Source organism: Ips typographus, linkage group LG3 (genome assembly GCF_016097725.1).
Source record: "Ips typographus isolate SLU linkage group LG3, UJ_Ityp_2.0, whole genome shotgun sequence".
Taxonomy (NCBI): domain Eukaryota; kingdom Metazoa; phylum Arthropoda; class Insecta; order Coleoptera; family Curculionidae; genus Ips; species Ips typographus.
In genome coordinates, this window is record NC_138424.1 from 7,381,462 (window position 1) to 7,403,597 (window position 22,136).

The window sequence follows — 22,136 nt, forward strand, 5'->3', positions numbered from 1 at the left end:
GTGCTGAGCTTGTGATGGGTCACAATAGGCCCGGCTAGCAGCCTAAGTGTCTTCTCCGAAGGGAGCCCATCTAACAATATCATCATGGAACTGGAAAAGAACTAGCGACGATTGATGGACTAAAAAAAATATCGAATGGAGACCACGATATGAGGCCTATCGAAGTAGAGGACGACCCTCGACGAGATAGACGGATGACATAAAGAAAATCCAAACGAACTGGATGCAGATCACACAGAACAGGCATGAGTGGCAGAGTTTGCTTATGTTCAGCAGTGGACGTTATAGTGGGCATTAATAATGGTGATAATTATGAATCATTTTATCCACAATGAAGATATGAATGCAGATTGATAGATCTTCTTGGGGTATCCGTATAGATAGGCTAAGGCCTGTTTTGTTCTCTTATGCCTCTTCGGACGTTGATGTCCAGCACTCTTTCCAGCGTTTTGGAGGTCTGCCTTGGGTTCGTTTTTCGACAGGATTGTTTGTTTTTGCGATTTTTACAAGTATTCCATTCTGTTTACGTGTTTATTCCAGTATTTTCTTCTCTGTCTTACCCACCTTCCTATGTCATCTATCTGGCTCTGTTGTCTAATGCCATATTATCTCCTAATTGAAGCGGATTTGAATTGGTTAATGGTTCATGGAGAACACATTTTAAGATATGGAACTTCTGGAGTTGTCTTGATCATTTTCCAATACTTGAAAAGTAAGAAAAGTGTGAGGTGCGAAAAAAAATTTACCGGTCATTCAACCATGAAGTGGTTTTTTTGGTGGTCTTGAGACACCAAAGTCAAACATAAAATACTACAAAAGAACAATAGGGCATTAAGAAGGATAATACGGGTAATATTTCGATTGCGACTCGAAGACAACGGCCCCACTGTCTTTTTTACAGCAGGAATATGTAAATGAGGGGCAGCAGGGTCCTGAATATCATTCGTTGGGTTTTGTTTCGGTAACTGCTTCTAAACGTTAAATTGTAAACGTGCCAATGTTGTCCTAGAACTATGTTAATGATTTGTAATAGAAATGTCATGTCAGATATTTATTTATGAGATGTTTCTTTATATTTACAAAAAGTGATCGTGATGACTCGGTCAACATAGTAATTGAATAATACAGAAAACAACTTTGCAATTTTTACGTTTGAATTAAATTAATAATAAAACTGATTAATTTAATTCCATATTTTTGTGTGACTCTCTGTATCTAATAATATCTGTAATGAGTTTATAGATAAACCTGTTGATTTTTGCAAGTACAAGATTTTTTTACGCCTTAGCACGTTTCTGGATGTTTAGAGTTTTTCTTCTTAGGTACACACAAGGAGAGACGCAATGACAAAAGAATAATATGAGGACGACGAAAGAAAAAAAGGTGAAAAATTGACAAAATATGATAAAAGTAATGAATGAAATGATAGCAAGAAAAAGCCAGAATGGGGAGAAAAACAAAACTGAAAAAGTAATATGAGTATAACAGATAGGAGTAAAATAGCAGCAGCAAAAAGTCGGTAAAATAGTGTAACAGCTATTTTCTGATAAAATTACTGATTAGTGAAGAAAAGAAGAAAAAGTAACAGTAACACAAAGGGTTGTAGCCTTAATAATGAATTGTTTTTTTTTGTGAGACAGGCTATTGTGGAATTAGAATAGTTCTGTCAATGTAAGACAAAAAACGAAAATAGTTGCTCTGTTTCTTCTGATCATCTCAAAATAGATCAATAGGAAGTGTGTCTGCGGCTTAGTTACTGGATTAAGTTCGTTGAAGAAAACGCTATCTTCTGTAAGTCTGTTAGTTTTTAAACTTTTTCTGCTAAATATCATTATTTGGGACAAAAACGTTGTACGTATCATCTTCTCTTCTTTGGTTAGTTTCTCTAATGATTCTAAGCATCAGCTTCAACAGAAAAAATATATTGTACACCAAACCTTAACCTAATTTTACATTCAACAAATAGTGTTATGATTATCGGTTCATTAAGAGCGTAAACAGTACCACCAATTTTATTTATACATCGTTATCGCTTATAAGGCGATTAATAATAACAATTTAATAAAACTCATCTACACGTACCAATTAGTTGCTGGTTGCGGCTACGTGTTTAACACACCGGACAAGTTACAAAATAGTTTCACTGTCCTTTTTGCAGCCTCTTTAGGACGACCAGTACGTGTTTCAGTACTTCCGAAGGGCATCATTCGGTTTGGTTGGGCGTAGTTCTGAAGGTACTACTACAGCATTTGGAGTCCTGGAACAAAAAACAGAAATTTCCTGTTAATTACTTCTAAAATTAATGTCACCTAGATTATTTTTTAAGTGGGAATCAGATGACGAATAATAATTGCCAAATCAAAACTAAGCACCCGTTGTTAACTAATGTCAATAAATTTGCCACGTCATAAATCTCACCTAATTTTATTATTATTATTAAACTTCAAACGTCTGGGCTTACGTATAATCTATTTGAACCTAGAGATTGTTAAATAAGGTTGATTTATTGTTAAAAAAGTCATTTAGGTTAGGCGCCGATTTATGTATTTGGTACTGTTTATACCAGTTTATACCTCAGGAAGCCTGACGTGTAATTTAAGCCAATAGTTTAATCAATCATTCAGAAAAAAAGTGGGAAGCTTTAAGTTGGTACTTCCATAAAGCCCAGCTTATCAAAATGTTGGTAAATTTCACAATAATATTTCACAATAATATGGTACAATAGTTTTATCTTTAGCTTTTTTATTCCTTTCCTTATTGCCATCAGTGTAGCAAAATTATCATGAATAGTTTTCCTAATTTCTTCTAAAACAGACCTAGTCTAGTCTGCATACTGGAGTAATTTGTCATGTAATCATTATTAATTTAATTTAATAATTATAATTAATATTAATAAGCTTATTAAAATGTCAGCCCACTGTACTGGAAAGCGGACAACATTCAAGAACTAAAATTCAGCTTTTCAGCGTCGTTTTAAAGCAATCGCCATTTTCTTAAAATGTCTGCCCAATCAACATTAACACTACTTGTAAATTGTCGAATCTTGGAAAACCAAAACTAAAACATGTTGTTTGTTTTAAAGCTTTAAGAATAAATATTATTCTTAAATGTGCTACCAGTAAGATTAAATTGTTTCGTTGTTTTTTATTCCCAATTAAATTAATTTGTTACTTCTGGACTAACATTTTTTACATATTAAAAACCAAATCCAACAAAGGAATGTGAGATGAAAAGACGAAACTTTTATTTTTGCTTTAATATTAGACATTTTTAAATACGGTAAAGCTATTTTAAGTTAGTCTGTTTTCCTAATTGGAGTTGTTGCCTACAATTCGTTCAGATTTCCAAAATATTTTGGCTTAAGCTTTCAAAATAAGCTCCATCTATAAATTGTACTTTATACCGAGCTTGTATTATGTTTTTCTTACACTTTGCCGTATTCTGTTAATTTATAAATGTACCTGTACTGTAAAATAAATCCATAAATCTGGCAATTCTTTACTTTTGCTATTAAATGATTTCCAAAGATTTGGGTTACAGGAGTTATTCCAATAAGTGATTTTGGCATATTTCAAAAATATTTCATATAGTAAAATTACATTGGAAACATTACACTCAGATCAGTTGAAAAGTAATTAAACTGAAACAATCTGTATACCTGAGACCAAAATACAGGGTGTCCCATACCGACAAACTTTCAGGAATGCTAGAAGACATGTGTGATGGTATTATGACATCTGGTAAATATGATAAAGAGTCCTAAAACAACACCAAAATTTGTGAAAACTGAAACAAAGTTATGTAAATTAACTTACTCTTCTTCTGGCTGTCTTTTTCATTAGTCTTGAAACTGACTACAGAAAAATGAAACCACCATACCTAAATTGAAATTCAATACTTAAATGTAATAATGTAAACCTCAGTAGAATTAGACCTTTCATTTGATTTGACTTTTAAAACTTGAAAATGTTATTTAAAAATTAAAAGTCTTTACTTAAAAAAATTCTGATCTGATCTAAACAGGTAATAGTAATCTGCTTCTTTTGGATCCTTTTTTCCTGGATAATAAGATGCAGCAACTGGTATTTATCTCCACTCATAACATATCCCAAGTATTGAAGTTTGCGTTTCTTAATAGTCAATTATTTCTCTTTCTGCATCCACATTTATCACACTCTCAGTATTCTACAGTACATCTACATTTCAAGTGCTTCTATCCTCTTGGTTTCGATCGTTTTCAGTGTTCACGCTTCCATTCCATAGAAAAAAACTTAGATCTGGTCCGTAGAACACCTTCTTCATTTTAGTAAATGTGGTTCTAGCTTTTTCAACTTTGATCCTGATTTCTTCAGATTTATCATTATTTTCGTTGATAACCGTGTTGATAAACGTTCCAGGGTAATTATATTTTCTCACAAGTTCAATTTTTAAGTCAGGAAAGTTTTGTGGTGTAAGTAACAATTTGCTACTATTCTGTTGATTAGTATCTGAATTTTTTCTGGAGTTTCTGTTATTACATTTTTTTACACTAACAACCGTGTCATCGGCATATCTTATGTTGTTTATTGGGATACCATTTACTTTAATATCTGTATTTTGTTCTGAAAGTGCTCTGTATATGATGTCTTCTGAGTATAGATTGAAAAGATTGGTAAGAGTATACATCCCTGTCTTACGTCGTTCTTCATTTCGATTTCATCCGTTGTCTCTTGTTTTATTCGAATATTTGCTTTTTGATTATAGTAATTCTTGGAAATGTCCCTTATATCCAAGCTTTTTTCTCTCTTAGTATTATAGACAGTTTACAGACTTTTCTTGGACCTCTAAAGTCTCTAAAAATGGATGGTCAGGTCAACAAACAAATATCCGTAATAACACACATAATCATTGATTTGATCTTCTTGTAAACTCATACACAAAGATCGAAAGTATTTTTGATGCATTGGTGTCATCAAATAGTAATAATGTGAGTGCAAAATTGACATTAACTAAATCAACAGACAAAATACAGTTGCAAATGAGTAGTTTCAAAAATGTGTGAATATATTAGCATCTACTTTACGTTGTTTGCGAAAGCAACTACAATACTTCCCTGCACTTAAGATGATAATTTGTATTTGAACTTACTTAATAAAAGTACTATAAATAATCACGTAAAACATGTGACATTGTGATTGATTAAGGAAAAGTTTATACATTTTATAAGGGCTTTCCCATGGTGTTAAAATAATGATAACGGTCAAAATACTCATTTAATCAGGGAAAAGTGCGCAAATCGTTATGTTATAAATAATTTATTGTTTTTTTAAAAAATCGTAATCGCACAGTATAATTGCTCAATGGATAGTTGCGGTTCAGCGAAACGAGTCATTTATAAATACAGGATAACACTTCTTGTAATGTTGACAGTGACCTTTAAATGATTTTAATAACAAACAAAAATTTCTTACACTGATTGTTGAACAAATTTTCTATTGACTGGTAGTGTTAGCTTATAAGTCAAATGGTTTTTTCCTCAAGTTCTTCCTATTGCTGCAATCGTCCCACACACCTCTGATTAATACGTCAAACGCAATTGGCTAGGACTCTACTTTATCGTCGTCATATTTCACCCGGGGTTCGGAAAAATCCAATTCAGTAAACGGGTTGGGTCTCATATTGTTGCTCCGTCATTTTTCCATGTCGCCTTTGTGCTGCAAGCTCGAATGTGGTCCATAACCGTCGTTAAATTTTATTGGTATGTAAATGGCCAGTCTGCCGATTGTTCACGTCGAATTGTCTCCAGATAAGTTGTGTTTGAGGTTTTCGTTTTGTTTAGTACTAAAAGACTTTATGGAATATTATTCTTTCAACTAATATGAAGTATGTGAAGGTGATTGGACAAAGGAGCGGATTTAGATCTGAACTAAAGTTGGTTTACAACAGTTTGAGTCGAATTTTTGTTGAAGATTCTTATGAGCATGTGACAGATCTAGTTGAGAATGGTAGGTTTCTGTTACATTCCTGATTCTAAGATGGAGAGACTGGTGCTCTACAGATCTGGGGGGCGAACCAACAAGCCACATACTTTCTTGTTCTATTTTAGCTTTTGTACCAGGCCACCCAATGTGTTCCAATGATGTTCCTCGGCCATATCTCGGGAACCGTACGTCGTATGACTTTGGAGTTACAAAAATTACTGGGTAAATTGGCCATGAAGAATCGCTGGAAAATATTTTCGTGCCCACTGTCATCTTAAATTTTAAAATTGCATTTTCTATAAATTTTGCATAACAAACTACAAAGTTTTTGTTCACATTTTTAAAGAGCACCAGTTTATCAAGCATTTTGGTAAAACAAAAATTTCAGTTATTTTAAAAACATGGTGTTTGTTTTTGTAATAACTCGCTTTAACTTAAGGTTTGACTAATTTTAACAAATTTGGTGTCGTTGAAAAGAGCATTCCTTGGGCAATAAGAATCAACCATAATATAGTTGAATCTTACTCCGCCAGGGGGCTAGTTTTGATAACATGAGCTAAATTCCAAATTAATCAAGAAAAATCAAACGGAATGATATGACTTTTTCTTTATGAAACAGGACCCAAGTAACATCCAAATAGGCTAGTGAAAACCGTTTTCTAAAATCTCGTTCCTAACCTCGAATATTGGGAAAATCAGATTAATGGATTAATGGGGGAATATCCTAAAATTAATGATAAAGAAGGAATTGTGAGTCTAAATAGACTTCATTTAAACTTTATTTAAAAGAAATATATATCGTCAGGACATTCATGTTGCTCGAAAGGGACGAAACGCATGATAAACTTATCACTTTAATGTCACTCTCAAAATTCCTAATTTAATTCTAACTTGTAATATAAAAAGTAAGCCTAAAACCCAAATAGGTATATTATATTCAAATTCCACATATTTCGGAACCATTGGCACAAAATTTGATGCCTCAATTCTAGCATTTCGAGTGTTTCTTTATTTTTTGCAATATGGTTGAAAAAATAGTGCATATAGTATACTTATTTCGGTTTTTAGGGTTACTTTTTAAATTAAAGGTAAGAATAATATTAAAGTGACTTAATACTATATAAAGTACAGGATGCGTTTAGTTCTTTTTTGAAGCAACATGAATGTTGTGATAATACATATTTTTTTATAATGCCTAAATGAATCCTATTTAGACTCACAAGTAGCTTAACATCTTATTCATCTTGTAGCTAAATTGATTTTTAGTTTTAGAAAACTTACCGCGCGATGATTGGCTTAAAAATTCAATTCATTTAATTTTCCCAATATTTTAGTTTAGAAATAAGATTTTGAAAAACGGTTTCTATTGGCCTATTTGGAAGTTATTTGTCTACTTTTTCATACAGAAAAAGTCATATCATTCTATTTGATTTTTTTGGAATTTGTGTCATGGTGTCAAAACTAACCCACTGGCGGCAAAGGATTCAACCAAATGAACTATATTTTGGTTGATTGCCCAAAGAATGCTACTTTCAACGTTACCAAATTTGTTAAACCCCCACCATCTTTCTTTTTAAAATAACTGAATTTTTTGTTTTACGAAAATGCTAGAAAAGTTCTCTTTAAAAATGTGAGCAAAAACTTATTACACATACACACATACATTAAATGCAAAATTTAAAGAAAATGCAATTTTTAAATTTAAGATGGCAGTTGGCACCTCTGGTAGTCATTTTAAGAACTTGAAAATATTTTCCAGCGATTCTTCATGGCCAATTTACCTAGTCATTTTTGTAACCCCAAAGTCATACGACGTACGGTTTCTGAGATATGGTCGTGGAACAGTTTTATTGGGTCACCCGGTACATAAAATTTCTGATATTATGTCTTGAAAACCTGCAGCCGGCACAAACATTTTCCAGGGTTTCTGTATAACATGGAATAATCTTGAAAGAGTATTTATGGAATTTGGCAACACTGTTTAATAGTGAAATAACAACTAGTAGGTCACAACGTTGAAAAATTGCATGCAATTAGACTTTTTCCGTGTATTTTCAAGAAGGATGTCAAAAACAGACACGCAACTGACAGGTGCTCTGGATTAATGACATTTTGGATTGGCATGTTTAGTGCAAAACTAGTGAATCACCATACTATTTCAATTTTTTTTTGACAGAGCAGCATATAAATACATTAGTTTTGCAATAAATTGGATTCATTAGTTTCATTGTTACTTTCCACTAATTTCTCAAAAAGTTAAGATAGCAGCATGCAAGCCGTTTTGTTCTATTTTATTTTGGTTAAACGCTATGACACTCCGAAATCCAAAAATGTCATTTTCCAGCTTCATATATCTCGAATTTCATTGCAGATAGACATAGGGTTTGATAAATGAAGAATATTTGAAATCAGTTGTCATATTTGACAAATTTAGAGAAAACAATTTCTATTTATTGAAAAATCAACATTATCAAGCTTTCTTTGTGACTAGTACAACTACCTTGACTATTCTCATTACAAATTTTTTTCCTACCTACTCAATTGTTTTTAAATATGGCTGTTAATATAGCGTACAATAAAACTTTTGGAAACATGATAAAGACCTTGATCTAGAAAAAATTGTTTTATAGTCCCCTAAGTTAAATTAGAGTGCACCTACGCAAAAGTAAAAAGCAAGTAATAAAAGTCTAGCCTTTTATATTGTTGATAAAACGTAAACAAAAAAAAATTCGCGGAAAATATAGGTCAACACCCGAAATTAGCAAACAGATGTTCTCTGGCATATTAAAAAAAAAACCAGCTCGACTTTCCCCAACAGTAAAAAAAATCATAAATTCGTATCTAAAACTGACAGATTTACGCTAGCGCAATAAAAAATTATGATTTCAGTTTGTCCTAAATCAGCCACAAACTAATTGGTTTTTAGTTTTTATTAAGGCCGTTTCACACTAACGACAGTTGCTTATGGAATCTGATGGCGTTTAAATGTGCGTTAGAAAATCGTAATTATGATCGATTTATGTAATGGCGAATAATGCACCACACTCCATTTATGGAAGAATCCATTTTGCGAGCCGGCTAATGTTTACAGCAATTTCTTCTCTCTAAAGACTAAATTGCCTTTTAAACGATTTAAAGCGCAATCGTGTCGTTTGAATTTATCGATAATCGAAAACCTAAATCACAATGAGTATATTAATAATAGAATCATGCAGAAGGATTCAGTGGTAGTAAAAGTTTATTATTTGCTTTATCTATCGACTTTATTGAGCACATCCGGTATATGATTGCAAGAAGTAAGTACATATCTATAGATTTATTAAAATTTGTATCTTAGAAACGATTTAAAATAACCAATATTACAGTTGATGTAGTAATATTAATTACCAGGAACGTTACCAAAAATATACAAGGTGTTTCCACTTGTCTTGGTAGCTCTTCAAAGGTAAAAAATAATATTCTGCTTACTAGAGAAAAAGAAGTAAATTTCAAGCTTCTCAAGGAATGAAACGCTGATTTTCTTTTAATGATCCACATTGTATATATTGGACATTAATACAGGGTGGGCTGAATTGCATGTATCGGAATTTGGTTTATCTGTAAACGACATCTACAAATTCATACCCGGTTGCCAAATTGGGTTATTTACGTTTTCCAAGAAATTTAAAAAATATGCATTTTAAGGATTGTTTTGCAGTGTTCATAAAAAGGCAAAGGCTGCTTTCAAGACAACCAAATTTAGTGACGTATTTAGAAAAATTTATTGTTTCTTCTTACCACGCTATAGTATCCTAGAATTCTACATTTTTGGAAATAAACTAAAAGTACCTCTCTCTTTTCAATAGAAAATTATTATCTGTCACTTTCAAAAATGCAAATATTCAATTAAAATTACAAGTTAGAGTTAAAAAATTACTAATTTCGGTGTTGATCCCTCAATCAAATCAAAATCACTCAAGCTCCTTATTTCATATATTTGTCTGTCTTTTTTCAAAATTTCTGGGCAATTAGCCAGCTCAATCATTTGAACAGATTCTTCTGCTCTTCTTTTCTGACGTTGATAAAATTGAATCCTTCGTTAGGATATGCTTGTGTTTAATACCAACCAAAGCAGGAGGAAAGATTACAATCTCGAAAAACTAGTAAGTAGAGGAAACACGACCTAGAGTACCTTCTCCAAAACGATGGCTGGACCAGGTGAAGCAATTTACAGGAAAATCTATCCAGGATAGCATTAGAAGTACGTCAGATAGAGGGGAATGGAGGGAAACTGCTAAAAACCCAACATGAGACAAACATAAGATCACGACGCTTCAAACATGAAGCAACCAATCATCCAGTCTTCTTTCAAAATTTCTGGGCATGGAAATTGATTCTTTGGAATTTTTATAGTAATATGACTGACTTTGGGGAGATTCTAGAGGCTTCTGGCAATTTTCAAAAACTCCTTGAAAGTTTAAAACAGTTCTAGAAGCATCTGGCAATTTTCTATGATTGTTTGAAAGTTTAGGAAAGTTGTATAGAGGTTTCTGGCAACGTTTTGTGTTTGAGAGGCTTCTGCAATTTTCAAAAACTGCTTGAAAGCAAATGTGTAGGGAAATGTAGAGGCTTCTGGCAACAATTGAGAGGTTCTTGGGGTTTTTAATAACACTTTTAGGAGGTTCTAGACGCTTTTGACAACTTTTGGGAAGTTTTAAATGCATCTGGCAACTATTGAGAGGTTCTAGAAGCGTCTGGCAATTTTTTAAAATGATTTGATAGTTCAGGACAGTTGCATAGAGGCTTCTGGCAACGTTTGGGAGGTTTGAGAGGCTTCTGCAATTTTCAAAAACTGCTTGAAAGCTTAGGGAAAATGTAGAGGCTTCTGACAACAATTGAGAGGTTCTTGAGGCTTTTAATAAAACTTTTAGGAGGTTCTAGCCGCTTTTGACAACTTTTGGGAAGTTTTAAAGGCATCTGGCAACTATTGAGAGGTTTTAGAGGCTTCCGGCAATATTCTAAAATGGTTTGAAAGCTTAAGACAGAAAACATTTGAATAGAAGCTTCTGACAAATTTCAAATTCCCCCATTGTTACAATTTTTTAAAAAAATGAAAAATTTTAAAGTGACTTCTTTGTACTTATTTTACCTAATTTAATGTCTTTTGTTATAAATATGCCCTTTGCTGTGCATTGAAACCCTCCTGGAGTAAAAAAAAAAATTGTCAAAATTGCACTTTTTGCAAAAATGGCATTTTTTCAATTTTTTAATGATTGTAACTTTTTTATTTGAATTCTAAAATATTTCACTAAACCGCCATTATAAAAAGGATAAAAAATATTACAAAATGAGCAAAAACTGGCCTCTCTAGCTCTTCATGTTACCAAGATATTGAATTTCAAAAAGTAGTAAAAAAAAACCCCTAATTCTTTCAATTTTTTAAAAAAATAAAAAATTTTAAAGTACTCTTTTTGCACTTATTTTACCTAATTTAATGTCGTTTGGTATAAATATGCTTCTTGCTGTGCATTGGATCACTCCTGGAGTAAAATAAAAAATTGCCAAAATTGCACTTTTTCCAAAAATGGCTAGTTCAAATGCAGTAGGTATGGCAGTTTACAGAAACGTATACAAATCAGAATAAAATACCTGTTTTAGTGCAAAACAGCAAATATTACTAGTAAACTAATTGTCCTGCTGTTATACAATCATGCAAAATATGTTTTTTCTTGCTCTCTCTCATAACTTTCTCTGTAATATTGTGCTGTTAACTAGTAAAATTAGAAAAACTTAAAATCATCCTTCCATCTTCATAAAAAAAAGTTTTGGTGTGTTCACGCCTCCGTCAATAATTATTGACAATTACATAACCACAGACAATGAACAAAAAAAAAGCAACAAAGTTTCGATATGAAATTCGCCTGTTATTAAACTGAACTTAAAGCGTACAAGTTCACGATCAATTGGGTGAACGAACTGTCAGAATTCAGCATTCAGTTACGAATTACAGGTCCGGTCATTGTGTAATAAAGTTCTTATTATCTTCGCGAATAAAGTTTTTGAATCGTAAATTTATTATTTCTTTTCGTCGAAACCGCTCTTAAAACAATTACGAGAGAAAATCCAAATAAATTAAACGCGATTTTGGTTTGTTGAACTGGAAGTCCAGTTTCTACATGTAATAAACTGGCGGGCTATTGTTTCGATAATGGTTTCCGTATTTCTGAAATTTAACCCAGTTTCGAGCCTAAAAGAGGAAACGAACCATCTGGATTGTCGGGCTTTTTTTGGTCATCTCTGAATGTCAACCGCCCCATTTCGGTGCAGGCGAGACCAGAATGAAGTCATAAAGTTAGATTTACGTCGGTTATTATTTATCACTGTTTAATTGGGCTGCTACAAATTAAGGCATAAGTGTGGGACCAGCTTTATTATATGACTAACTAGCAAAGCTTTAGGAGACTTATTAGTTGGTACCATTTACACCCACTATCCGGCAAATCAGTACCAGAAGTGAGCGTTAGTACTGCTTGACTTGTTACACTGTTATAATGAGTTTATTTGATATTTGATTTATTCGATTAGTCAAAATTAATAAAGTTAAAGTTTTTCCCTATATTGATCAATTTTCAAAAAATATATTTGGCAAATAAAAAAAAATATTTTTTCAAACCCAGCTTAAGTTAAGCGTGGTCCAGACTGTAACTTTTTTAACTGTATTCTACACAGTCTGAACCACACTTAAGCTTGGCTTAAAGCACGACAGTGCAAACAGGGGTTAATGATAAAAAATAGTCGTTTTGGCTTTTTAAATTGCCAGTTTTGCGTTCAGTCAAAACATCAGTTTTTATTTTTTAAATTTAACGTTTTGACGTTCTCAACCATATTTTCACTGTAATTCTGACAACTTTTGACAGTTTTAGGGTAAGAATGCAACTTTGGACAAAACGGAATGACAGATTTAAACATTTTTTTTATTGTCGAAGCAGCGATGCAAAACGTTGCGACGTTAACGCGTCTAGTCGTTTAAACTATAATTTCATATACTCACCCTGTATATATGATTATTTTTCCGTTAGTAGGTACAAACTGCTAGTATTACATTACTAGAAACGTGCTTTTCTCGTTGGTGCGTGACAGATTTCCATGTGAGTCAAAACAATACTTTTTATTTTCAGACTGTGAAAACGTAGACAAAAAACTAAATGAACGACGAATAGTTATAGCATATTATGTAACTAGTACTGTAAGAAGCATTTTACGCACGATATGGAAAAAGTTATACCACTAGTGCGTAAAATGCCTTAGAGCACGTGTGACTTACTATACTTTACCTACGACCAAGTCTAAAGTTTTTGATAAAATGAATGTTTGTAGGGCGAGCGCAGCGAGGTCCTACAATTTGAATGAGTTACACAATAAGACATTTTCGAAACGTGTTGCATACATAATTTTTTCTAATTTTGACCAAAAAGCGGTAAAAACCATCTTTTAAAGTGATTTAACACAAATATTCACTTTTATAGCACCTTGTATAAACAGTGACAACGACATGTTATGATGGATGTCGCCCATATGTTTCTACGGAAATGCGTAAAAACAGGGAGTGATGAAATGAACTTTTCATAACTAGTTACATAAAGTAAAACGTTTTGTCACTCTAATCAGTTTTGAAAAGTGTCACTTTATATGCCATAATTAGAAAAATATATTTTCAACATATTAACATCATATTTATACTAATCATAGGAATTATGCTACTAAAAGAAAAATAATAATGTAATAGAAAAATTTATTAGTTATCTAATTGTTAGTGTTGTTCTTGAATTATTATTACAAAAGGAGAGTAGCAAGATTAAGAGAAATAGAGGAGGTAACTGAAAATAATAGCTGGGACAAGGTTTGGAAAATTGTGGGAAAATGGGGCGTAACGAGGGGGGAAAGCAGATACAAAACGAGAGATGGAAGGGAACTGTGGGAAGGGGACGAGAACGCAAAAAGAGAGGTATGGGGAGTACAGAGCTGGCGGTGTCGTGAGTGAAAGGTTTGATATGGTTTTTAGAGAGGAAGAGGTGGAAAGGGTAATTGGGAACTTGGAGAAGAAGAAGGCGGAGGCGATAGGGATTCAATGAGTGCATGAAATATGTACAGGAGGAGGGTTTGTTAAATTTGTATGGGAAGTGTTGGTGTTTGAGTAAGTTTCCTAAGGTGTGGAAGAGAGCGAAGCTAAGATGGCTCCAGAAACCAAGCGGTGGGTCCTATCAACCTGCTGCCCACGCTGGGGCAGGTTTTAGAGGCTTTGAAGGAGGTGATAAAAAGAGTGGAAGAGTATAATAGGGGAGGAAGGCATGTTTTGATGGGCACGCTGGACCTGAAGAATGCCTTCAATATGGCGTGGCCAACGTACTTGGACGAGAGAATAGGGAGTGATGGAGTCCCAGGGCGTCTGAGAGAGATGGCTTGAGATTTCATGGGTGATAGAGAGGTAGTGGGAGAGTGAGCAGAAGTTGAAAGAGGGTGTCCGCAGTGCTCGAGTCTAGGACAAACCCTGTGGCTGGTGTGCATGAATGAGTGGTTGGAGAGAACTGGAAGGGGAGATCCTAGAGAAGGGGTGTACGGGCAGACCTTCGCCGACGACCAAGTCATTTTGGGGACCGGTACGTCGGTGTAGGAAATAGAGAGAAAGTGGATGGATACATGGGAGATTTGTAAGGAGTAGTAAAGAAGAGCTAAAATGGTTTACAATAAAGCTAAGACAAAAGTCATGTTCATATAGTTAGGGGGTAGAATTCGACTTTCGGTCCGGTTCTGTGTGAGGAGTGGGTAGATTTATTGGGAGTGAGATTGGATAGGAAACGGTTGTTTGTGGAGCACGCGAAGAGAGTGAGAGCGAGAGTGAGTGAGACGGCCAACAAACACATGTTTTTCCGAAATAAGGTAGGATAGACAAAGAGAAGGTTAGAATGATGATGGAGTGCGTGGCGACACCATCGGCAATGTACGGGAGAGAAGAGAACGGGGCAAAGGAGAGAGAGAAGCCGTATCCAGGGTGGAGAGTTTGAGGAAGGGAGAGTGAAGTTAATAGATTTTGGGTGGATGCGAGTGTGGCAGAGAATCTCTGCCATAGCGGTGGTGAGGTATGAGATCCTGACGGACAGCCGGACAGCCTGGGGGATGTTGCAGGACAGTAGTCTGCATAGAGTGGTTGAGAAGGTGAGCGGGAGAGTAGCTGGGTTAAATAATGTAAATATGAGAGGATGGCATAAAATGGGTGGAGAGGAGTAACGAGGGGATTAAGGAGGCGGACCGTTTGGCTGGGAGGGCGAAGCAAGTGGGAACGAGAGAGGATCTCGGGTCCGACAATTTGTGGGACCGAAGGAAAACCAGAAGGAGTGGATTATGACGGAGTGGCAGAAGGAGTGGGAGCAGTCTGAGAAAGGTAGAAGAGTGTATGAGGTGTGTAAAGAAGTTGGACGGGATAGGTTGCCGCTGATCTTTAGGGGGGCGCAACTCCTCACGGGTCACGGCAACCTAAGAGGGTATTTGAGTAAACTTAGGTTGAAAGTGGAAGGGGGTTAGTGTGGAAAGGGAGAGGAATCAGGTAGAGCTCCGCCCAGCTTAGAAGGGGGAATAAATGTGTTTGGAGTGGGTAAAAATAATTAATGATTGGGTGGGTGAGGTTATAAGCGACGAAGCTCAGAAAGGAATTTGGGGGGGTATGGAGGAGTCTTGATTTTGAAGTGGAGGTGTTATTTTGCTGGGTAGTGGGTTTTCGGACAGGTTTAAGCTCAAAATTGGGTCAGGTAGCCTTTGGGTAGTTAACCTTCTTCGATATGCAGTCATCATGGATATTTACTAGAGAAGTGGAAAATAACACTGACGTGAAAAATCATGTGTGTACACAATGTGTAGCGTAATAAAACGAAAAAAAAATCAAGTAATAAATTTGCTGGTCTACCGACCGTCAGAAATAAAAAAAGCATGTTTTCAAGTCTAGAGATTATAAACTTTTTCACTTTGCTGTTGGTTTCAGCCAAGGAACCATCGAAACTAAAAAAGTATAAATATTAATTTATGGTAAATAGTCGTAATACTACGACCATATTTTAATAGTGTACGTAGTCAATCAATAGATACCGATAAACTGACGTCAGGTAGTATTTTGAAAAAATGCATTATGTAACACAATATTGCTTTGCAGTTCAAAAAACTGCCCACCTTAGCAAATTTTGTTATTTTTATTGGCCTTGTCCACACTGGGATTATATGACCTGGTCACTGCGGATGATTTTTCTGTAAATGTTTGGTTTATCGTAGTCATCGAATATTAGAACAGAAACGCGTGTTAGTATCGCAAAAAGTATTAAATAACCACGCGACCGATGACGATAAAAATTGAAGCGAACGTGCCTGATTTACGTTATCCATTTATCTAAGCGTTGGTAATGTTTCAAATCCACTTTAATCTTAGATTAAAGAAAGTGCCTCCAATAAAAAGTTTTATTCCGCCACTTTGATTTACCATTAAAAAATAGCTCCGGAGGAGACTGTGACGCGATTACAAGGCCGTCCAAGGCCATTTTCTAATTTTTATCAAGGCTGATGAGAGAATGATTCAATTTTCGCATCCACGTGCGTAATCATTAGCAGATAAAGTCTGGTTAATTTCCTAAAATTAATTTGCCCAAAACTTTTCTAGGTTATTTTGTGGGAATCTTGGATAGATCCACATTATGCTGAATGACAATTTCTAATGCTAAATAAGTAAAGAAAACTTTTTATAATGCAGACTGTTGTTTGCAGCAGAATAGCAATGCTAACAATTTTCCATACGTAAACACTTTCTGATATTGTTTGGTGTTGACTTCTTGCAGTTTAGAAAACATATTGCATTTATTTACGCCAAAAAAAAAGAAAATTTAATTAGATTGTAAATACAGTGTAAATTATTGCAGTTTTTTGGATCTAAACAAAACAATTTTTCAATATCTCAAGCTAACGTTTTGATGCTTAATCTTCATGACGAAAAACTCAAAATCTATGCGGAAAAACACTTTCCGCAGGAGTTCAACCGTTTACACAAGAAGATGTTTAGTAACCTACATAAAATGTGATAATTTTTTTTAGGAATTTACAGAAGAAAAATCTTAGAACTTACAACTTGCAAAGCCTATTTAATATTTCAGTTTTTAAAAAGAATAACTAATAATATTTCTAAGCTTAAAACAAACTGGTCATCTTGAACTTAACACCTTTTTGATATGAAGGGTCAAAAGCAAGACCTCGTATTCAATTTATTAAACATTTTTAGTTAAATCAACTTTGTAATCTAAATTTGTTTACATCCTTGTAGTAACAATGTTGGAAACTCGAGTATTTTTTTAAATAATGCAATTTGAGGCAAAATCTAAATTTTATATTTTTAGTATTGCAAATTCTTGTGTTTGGTCCTTTTGTGTCCTATTACTCAATATTTCCCTTTTAGTGTTTTTTTCGTTCCAGTCAGCAAACAAGTGCAATTGAGTATAAAGAAAATCATCTGTAAAGAGACTGTAGTGTTAATATGTACCTTGTAAACCACGAAAGATTCTATGTGTCATAAACTTCTTAAAAATCTATTATAAATGACAAATGTTTCTGTAGAAAGCTGCTCTAAAATTATGATATTGAAAGAACCTTCTAAAACTCTTTGAACCATCCAAAAATCTTATCTATCCATCAATCACTTTCCAAATATCACAGGTTTTGTTATGTTGCCAAAAAATTTTGAAAAGTCCATCAGAGACCTTTAAAGTAATATCTTGTAGACCTCTCAATAATTCCATTATGAATGTTTTTAAAGATGTTTCTAAATCCTTTTTAAAATTGCCAATTTTTCAAAAATACAAGCATTTATCCCACTCTCCTGCAAATCAACTCTTTAAATATTGCCTCTTTCTCCTTTACCCCTCTCTATAGAAGCTTCTATAACTCTTTTAAATTTTAAGATTGTCAGATTCTTCTAGAATCATTTTCTCTAAACTCTAAACTTTTCCAACCCACCATGATTTTTTTAATATTGCCAGATGCTTTTCTATAATCACTTGCCTCGCTCATTGCTCAGTTGTTTAAAGCCTCAGAGACAACTTAAAAATTGACCATGACAACAGCGATACCAACATAACTAAACGTCAAATCAACGTGATTGATACGGAATATTTTGACATGAACTTTTTGACATCAACCTAATTTACTTTGAGTTTTCGTATAGTTTTCTCTTTTTCCCTGCTCACTCAAATTGTTTTGATCTCTTCTTGGTGTGGCGAATGTATTTGGGTGTACACACTCGAGGTAATTCGGGGGATTATGAGGCACTTTGCCTGTATTACGAAGCATTTTAAGGCATTACAAGGTATGACGAGGCATTTTGAGGTATTTTTAAGGTATTTATAAGGCATATTTCAGAGTATTTTGAGGTATTGTCTGTATATTTCAAAATGTTTTGCGATATTTTTATTGGAATTTTGAGCGAAATAAAGCCAAAATAAAGGAAATTTTGCGATATTTTAAGGAATACATTGTAGTAGACCATGCAGTAGACAATATAGTGTATCAATATAAGAAAATTGACCGCTCATGTAATTATTATGGTAAAATCTTTGTTTCATGATATTAAGTTGAAACAATATTCATTGCAAATTATTATAAAAATTTACCAATTTTTCCACATTTAAACTTAATTTTTAAGGTCACGTGACTGTTTTTGACAGGTGTCTACTGAACTTTACAGTGTTGCAAGCTCTAAAACAAGCATAATCAAAATCACGTGATGTGTCTCTTACAATTTCAGCTTTTACAACTGTCTAAAATAGTCTAAATTTAATTTACCAAGTTTTTAGCGCATTTTAACAGTCACGTGATTAATTTTGACAGATATCAACTGGCCTTTACAGTGGTGCAAGCTCTGCATTATCAACGTCAAGTGACGTGTACTTTGAAATTTAAGTTTTTACAACTATCCAAATTTTATTTATCAATTTTCCAAAATTTGAACTGCATTTTGAAGGTCTCGTGACAGTACAGTACAGTGTTGCAAGTTTAAAAATTGAATTATACAAGTCACGTAACGTGTATTTTGCAATTTAAATTTTTTCAACTGTCTAATTTTTACTTATCATTTTTTTAAAGTTTAAACTGCGTTTTGAATGTCAGGTCACTGTTTTTGATAATGTCAGCTGGTCTTTACAGTGTTGCAAGCTCAAAAATTTAATTATCAAAGTCACGTAACGTAGTTTTTACAATTTTACCATTGTCAGTAAATTTAAAATACTATATTAATTTTTCAACTGTTTCATTTAAATTATAGAGGTGTCTTTATTTGACACGTGCTAACCTGGTTACTATGACAGTTAGAAGATTCGTTTAAACGTCAAAATATAACCCGTAATTTCAGACAACCGTACAAAAAATATTTTCGTTTGTTAGAATTTGAAAAACAGTTACTTGACCTCAGAAAACCAATTTTAAGCTTTCGGCACAAGGTCAAATCAAGTGTCAAAAATATGGGAAAACCTTTACGTTGTCATCTGACATAACCTAAAAACTGTCACGTGACTTAAAAAAAATGAATTTTAAGCTTTTGGGTCTTCAAAGTTTGGAAAAGCAATCAGGTAACCTGAGGAAGTAATTTTTTTTTTAATCATTATGAGATTTTGACTATACCAAAACTCAAAGTAAATTAGGTTGATGTCAAAAAGTTCATGTCAAAATATTCCGTATCAATCACGTTTTTTTTTGACAAGAGTCAAAATTTCATGTACAAATTGTAAAAGCAGACATGCTACTTAATTTTTCAAATTTCAAGGGTGTATTTCATCAATATTTATTATTGTCCCAATACCATGGGCCTTATAACTAAATTTAAGAATGCCACAAATGTGTACTTCGAGGTATTTCAAGTTAATATGAGGCATTTTTGGCAGTTTTAAGGCATTATTACTATGAGGCATTTTTGGCAGTTTTAAGGCATTATTACTATGAAGCATTGTGAGGTATTTTAAAGGCATTTCAAGGTATTTTGCACATGGTCAATATTTCAAATATGGAGAAAAAAGTGTACCACAAAGTGATAATTTTTATACTTTTGTATATTTTGCATTGACCGAAAATTATCTTACTTCATCGACTATTTTTATTAAATGGGTCACTATACTATGTGCTAAATAATTTAAAGAAAAATTAGCAATTTAAATGAATATCAAGTATTAATAGTAGATGATTTGACAGAGTAAATTGGTTAAATATTTATCAGGTCCCCATTTAAATAACAAAATGCCAAGAGTAATTAGTGGTTTTAATTTTAAATCTAAATTTTACTTTAAAACATTTTTTAGTAATTTGTTAGTATACAGAGTGGGTTTCTTAGTGATCCATAGCCAAACTTTCCCACAAGCTTTGATACTTGCTGATAAAATTGTATCACAATATTGACACCCTGTATTTAGGAAACAAAGCTTTTCTCGTTCTATGTTTATTTGAAGTTGTTAGTGTTCTTCAATTTACGAACTATGATTATTTCACCTATTATTATACAGGATGTTTCATGTTTCATCATCAGAAGTTCAGGATGGTTAAAAAAAACAAATTTTAAAGTGGATTAGTCTTTATAATCATGTTCGCAAACAAAAAAAATAAAAATACAATTTTTATGTATTTCACAAGAATAAATAATACTGACTAATTGTTGAATGTGTGTTATTAGTTATTATGAAGTTCACAAATGGCGGAGATGATGGGTATTAAGTATTAATAAATCGAGAAAAAAAATATTCATCCGATAAAACAAGAACGAGATTTTTTTTGTTTTATTGTAATAATAAAGAATATATGAAGAATACGAAGTAATTTGGAGAATATTTGTAAGTTTGCAAATAAAAAAATAACAATAAATTTTTTTATTTTAAACTTTATTACCCTGTCGTATATCAGAAACGATGGATACATTTGCGGACATATGAGTCTACTATTGACTATTAACCATAAACAATGTATTGGTACTTTTCGTTATGTTTTTAATTTAAGATTGAGTTAGATAGTGTCACAATAAAATTTTAACAAGGTTAAAATTAAGTATTAGCGGTTACTGAACCACCCTGTAAAATTAAGAATACAAATAAAAAGGTCTAATACCGATTTTATAATTTTTCGTATTTTTTTATTAAAATATTGAAAAATGTTAGTTGGATGAGCAATTTGATTTATTAAAAAAATCTACTCTAGTACCACAATTTTTTTGTGTGATTTTAGCATGAACATTTGATTTTTCAAATTTATAACTCAAAGTAAGACTTTTTTCTTGTAATTTTAACGGAAATTAAAAGGTGAAAGAAAATTTTCTGTCAGAAAAAAAAATTGTCAAAAACTTACCGGTATTTTTTTAAACTACAAAAACCTTACACGTTCACTAAACCAAGTTTTTCGCGGTAGTCAAATGATCGTTTCCGAAATAAAATTTTGAAAATTAACCAAAAAACCGGCCGGCAAATGTTCAAAGTTTTTCGCGCCAAACTTGGACCGCAATCGCGTAAAACTACGACCACAACCGACCGTCACTTTCCTGCTCCAAGCTCTGGCGGCTTGATAATGCTAACTGGTTAACTTGGTGTATCACCTAAATACATCCAACGCAAGAAGACAGAGGATTAGATTGGCGATGGTTTTTTTTTTCTCTATACAATCGCAAACTCATCGCAATGAATTAAAACCAAAAATGTTACTTTTCTTAGTCCTTGCTATTGAAATTTGAAAAAAAAAATGTTTGTTTAATATATCCGATACATTCCATCTGCTGATATAAAAATTCAGCAATAAAAGTTTTATTATAAGGTTCAGTGTTCGGAGGATCAACAATAAAGTCAGAAGTTATAAATGGATTTTCTGTATTAACTTCGGTAGGTTTTCAAATAATTTTTTTTTGGTTTTGAAAAAAAGTTAGTTTAACAATTTTTTATCTTACTGTATGTACAAAAATATGGAAGAATCAGGTTTTAGGAAGGTAGCAAAAACAAGCAAACATTCCTTATTTACAACTGGATAATTAGACAATTGCAGCTAGCTGGGAGGATATGATATTCCAAATGAGCCGTGCGATATGAAATGCATAAATTACCGTAAGAAATTGTCGTTTGAACTAATACACATAAAAACATGGCAATTGGG

At 33.2% G+C, this 22,136-nt stretch overlaps 1 protein-coding gene across 4 annotated transcripts in view; it reads right to left on the reverse strand.

Annotated features, from left to right (window-relative positions):
- AdamTS-A (ADAM metallopeptidase with thrombospondin type 1 motif A) overlaps positions 1–21,713 on the reverse strand; it is a 126,648-nt gene extending 104,935 nt beyond the window's left edge. The window contains exons 1-2 of one of the 4 annotated variants that reach the window (XM_081975487.1): positions 21,345–21,713; positions 2,083–2,257 (exon numbers count right to left, since the gene is read on the reverse strand). The gene's annotated coding sequence lies outside the window, so the exon portion shown is untranslated. The remainder of the gene's footprint in view (positions 1–2,082; positions 2,258–21,344) is intronic. The other 3 variants (XM_081975484.1, XM_081975486.1, XM_081975485.1) reach the window with 3 other exon arrangements.
- Positions 21,714–22,136: the final 423 nt, after the last annotated feature.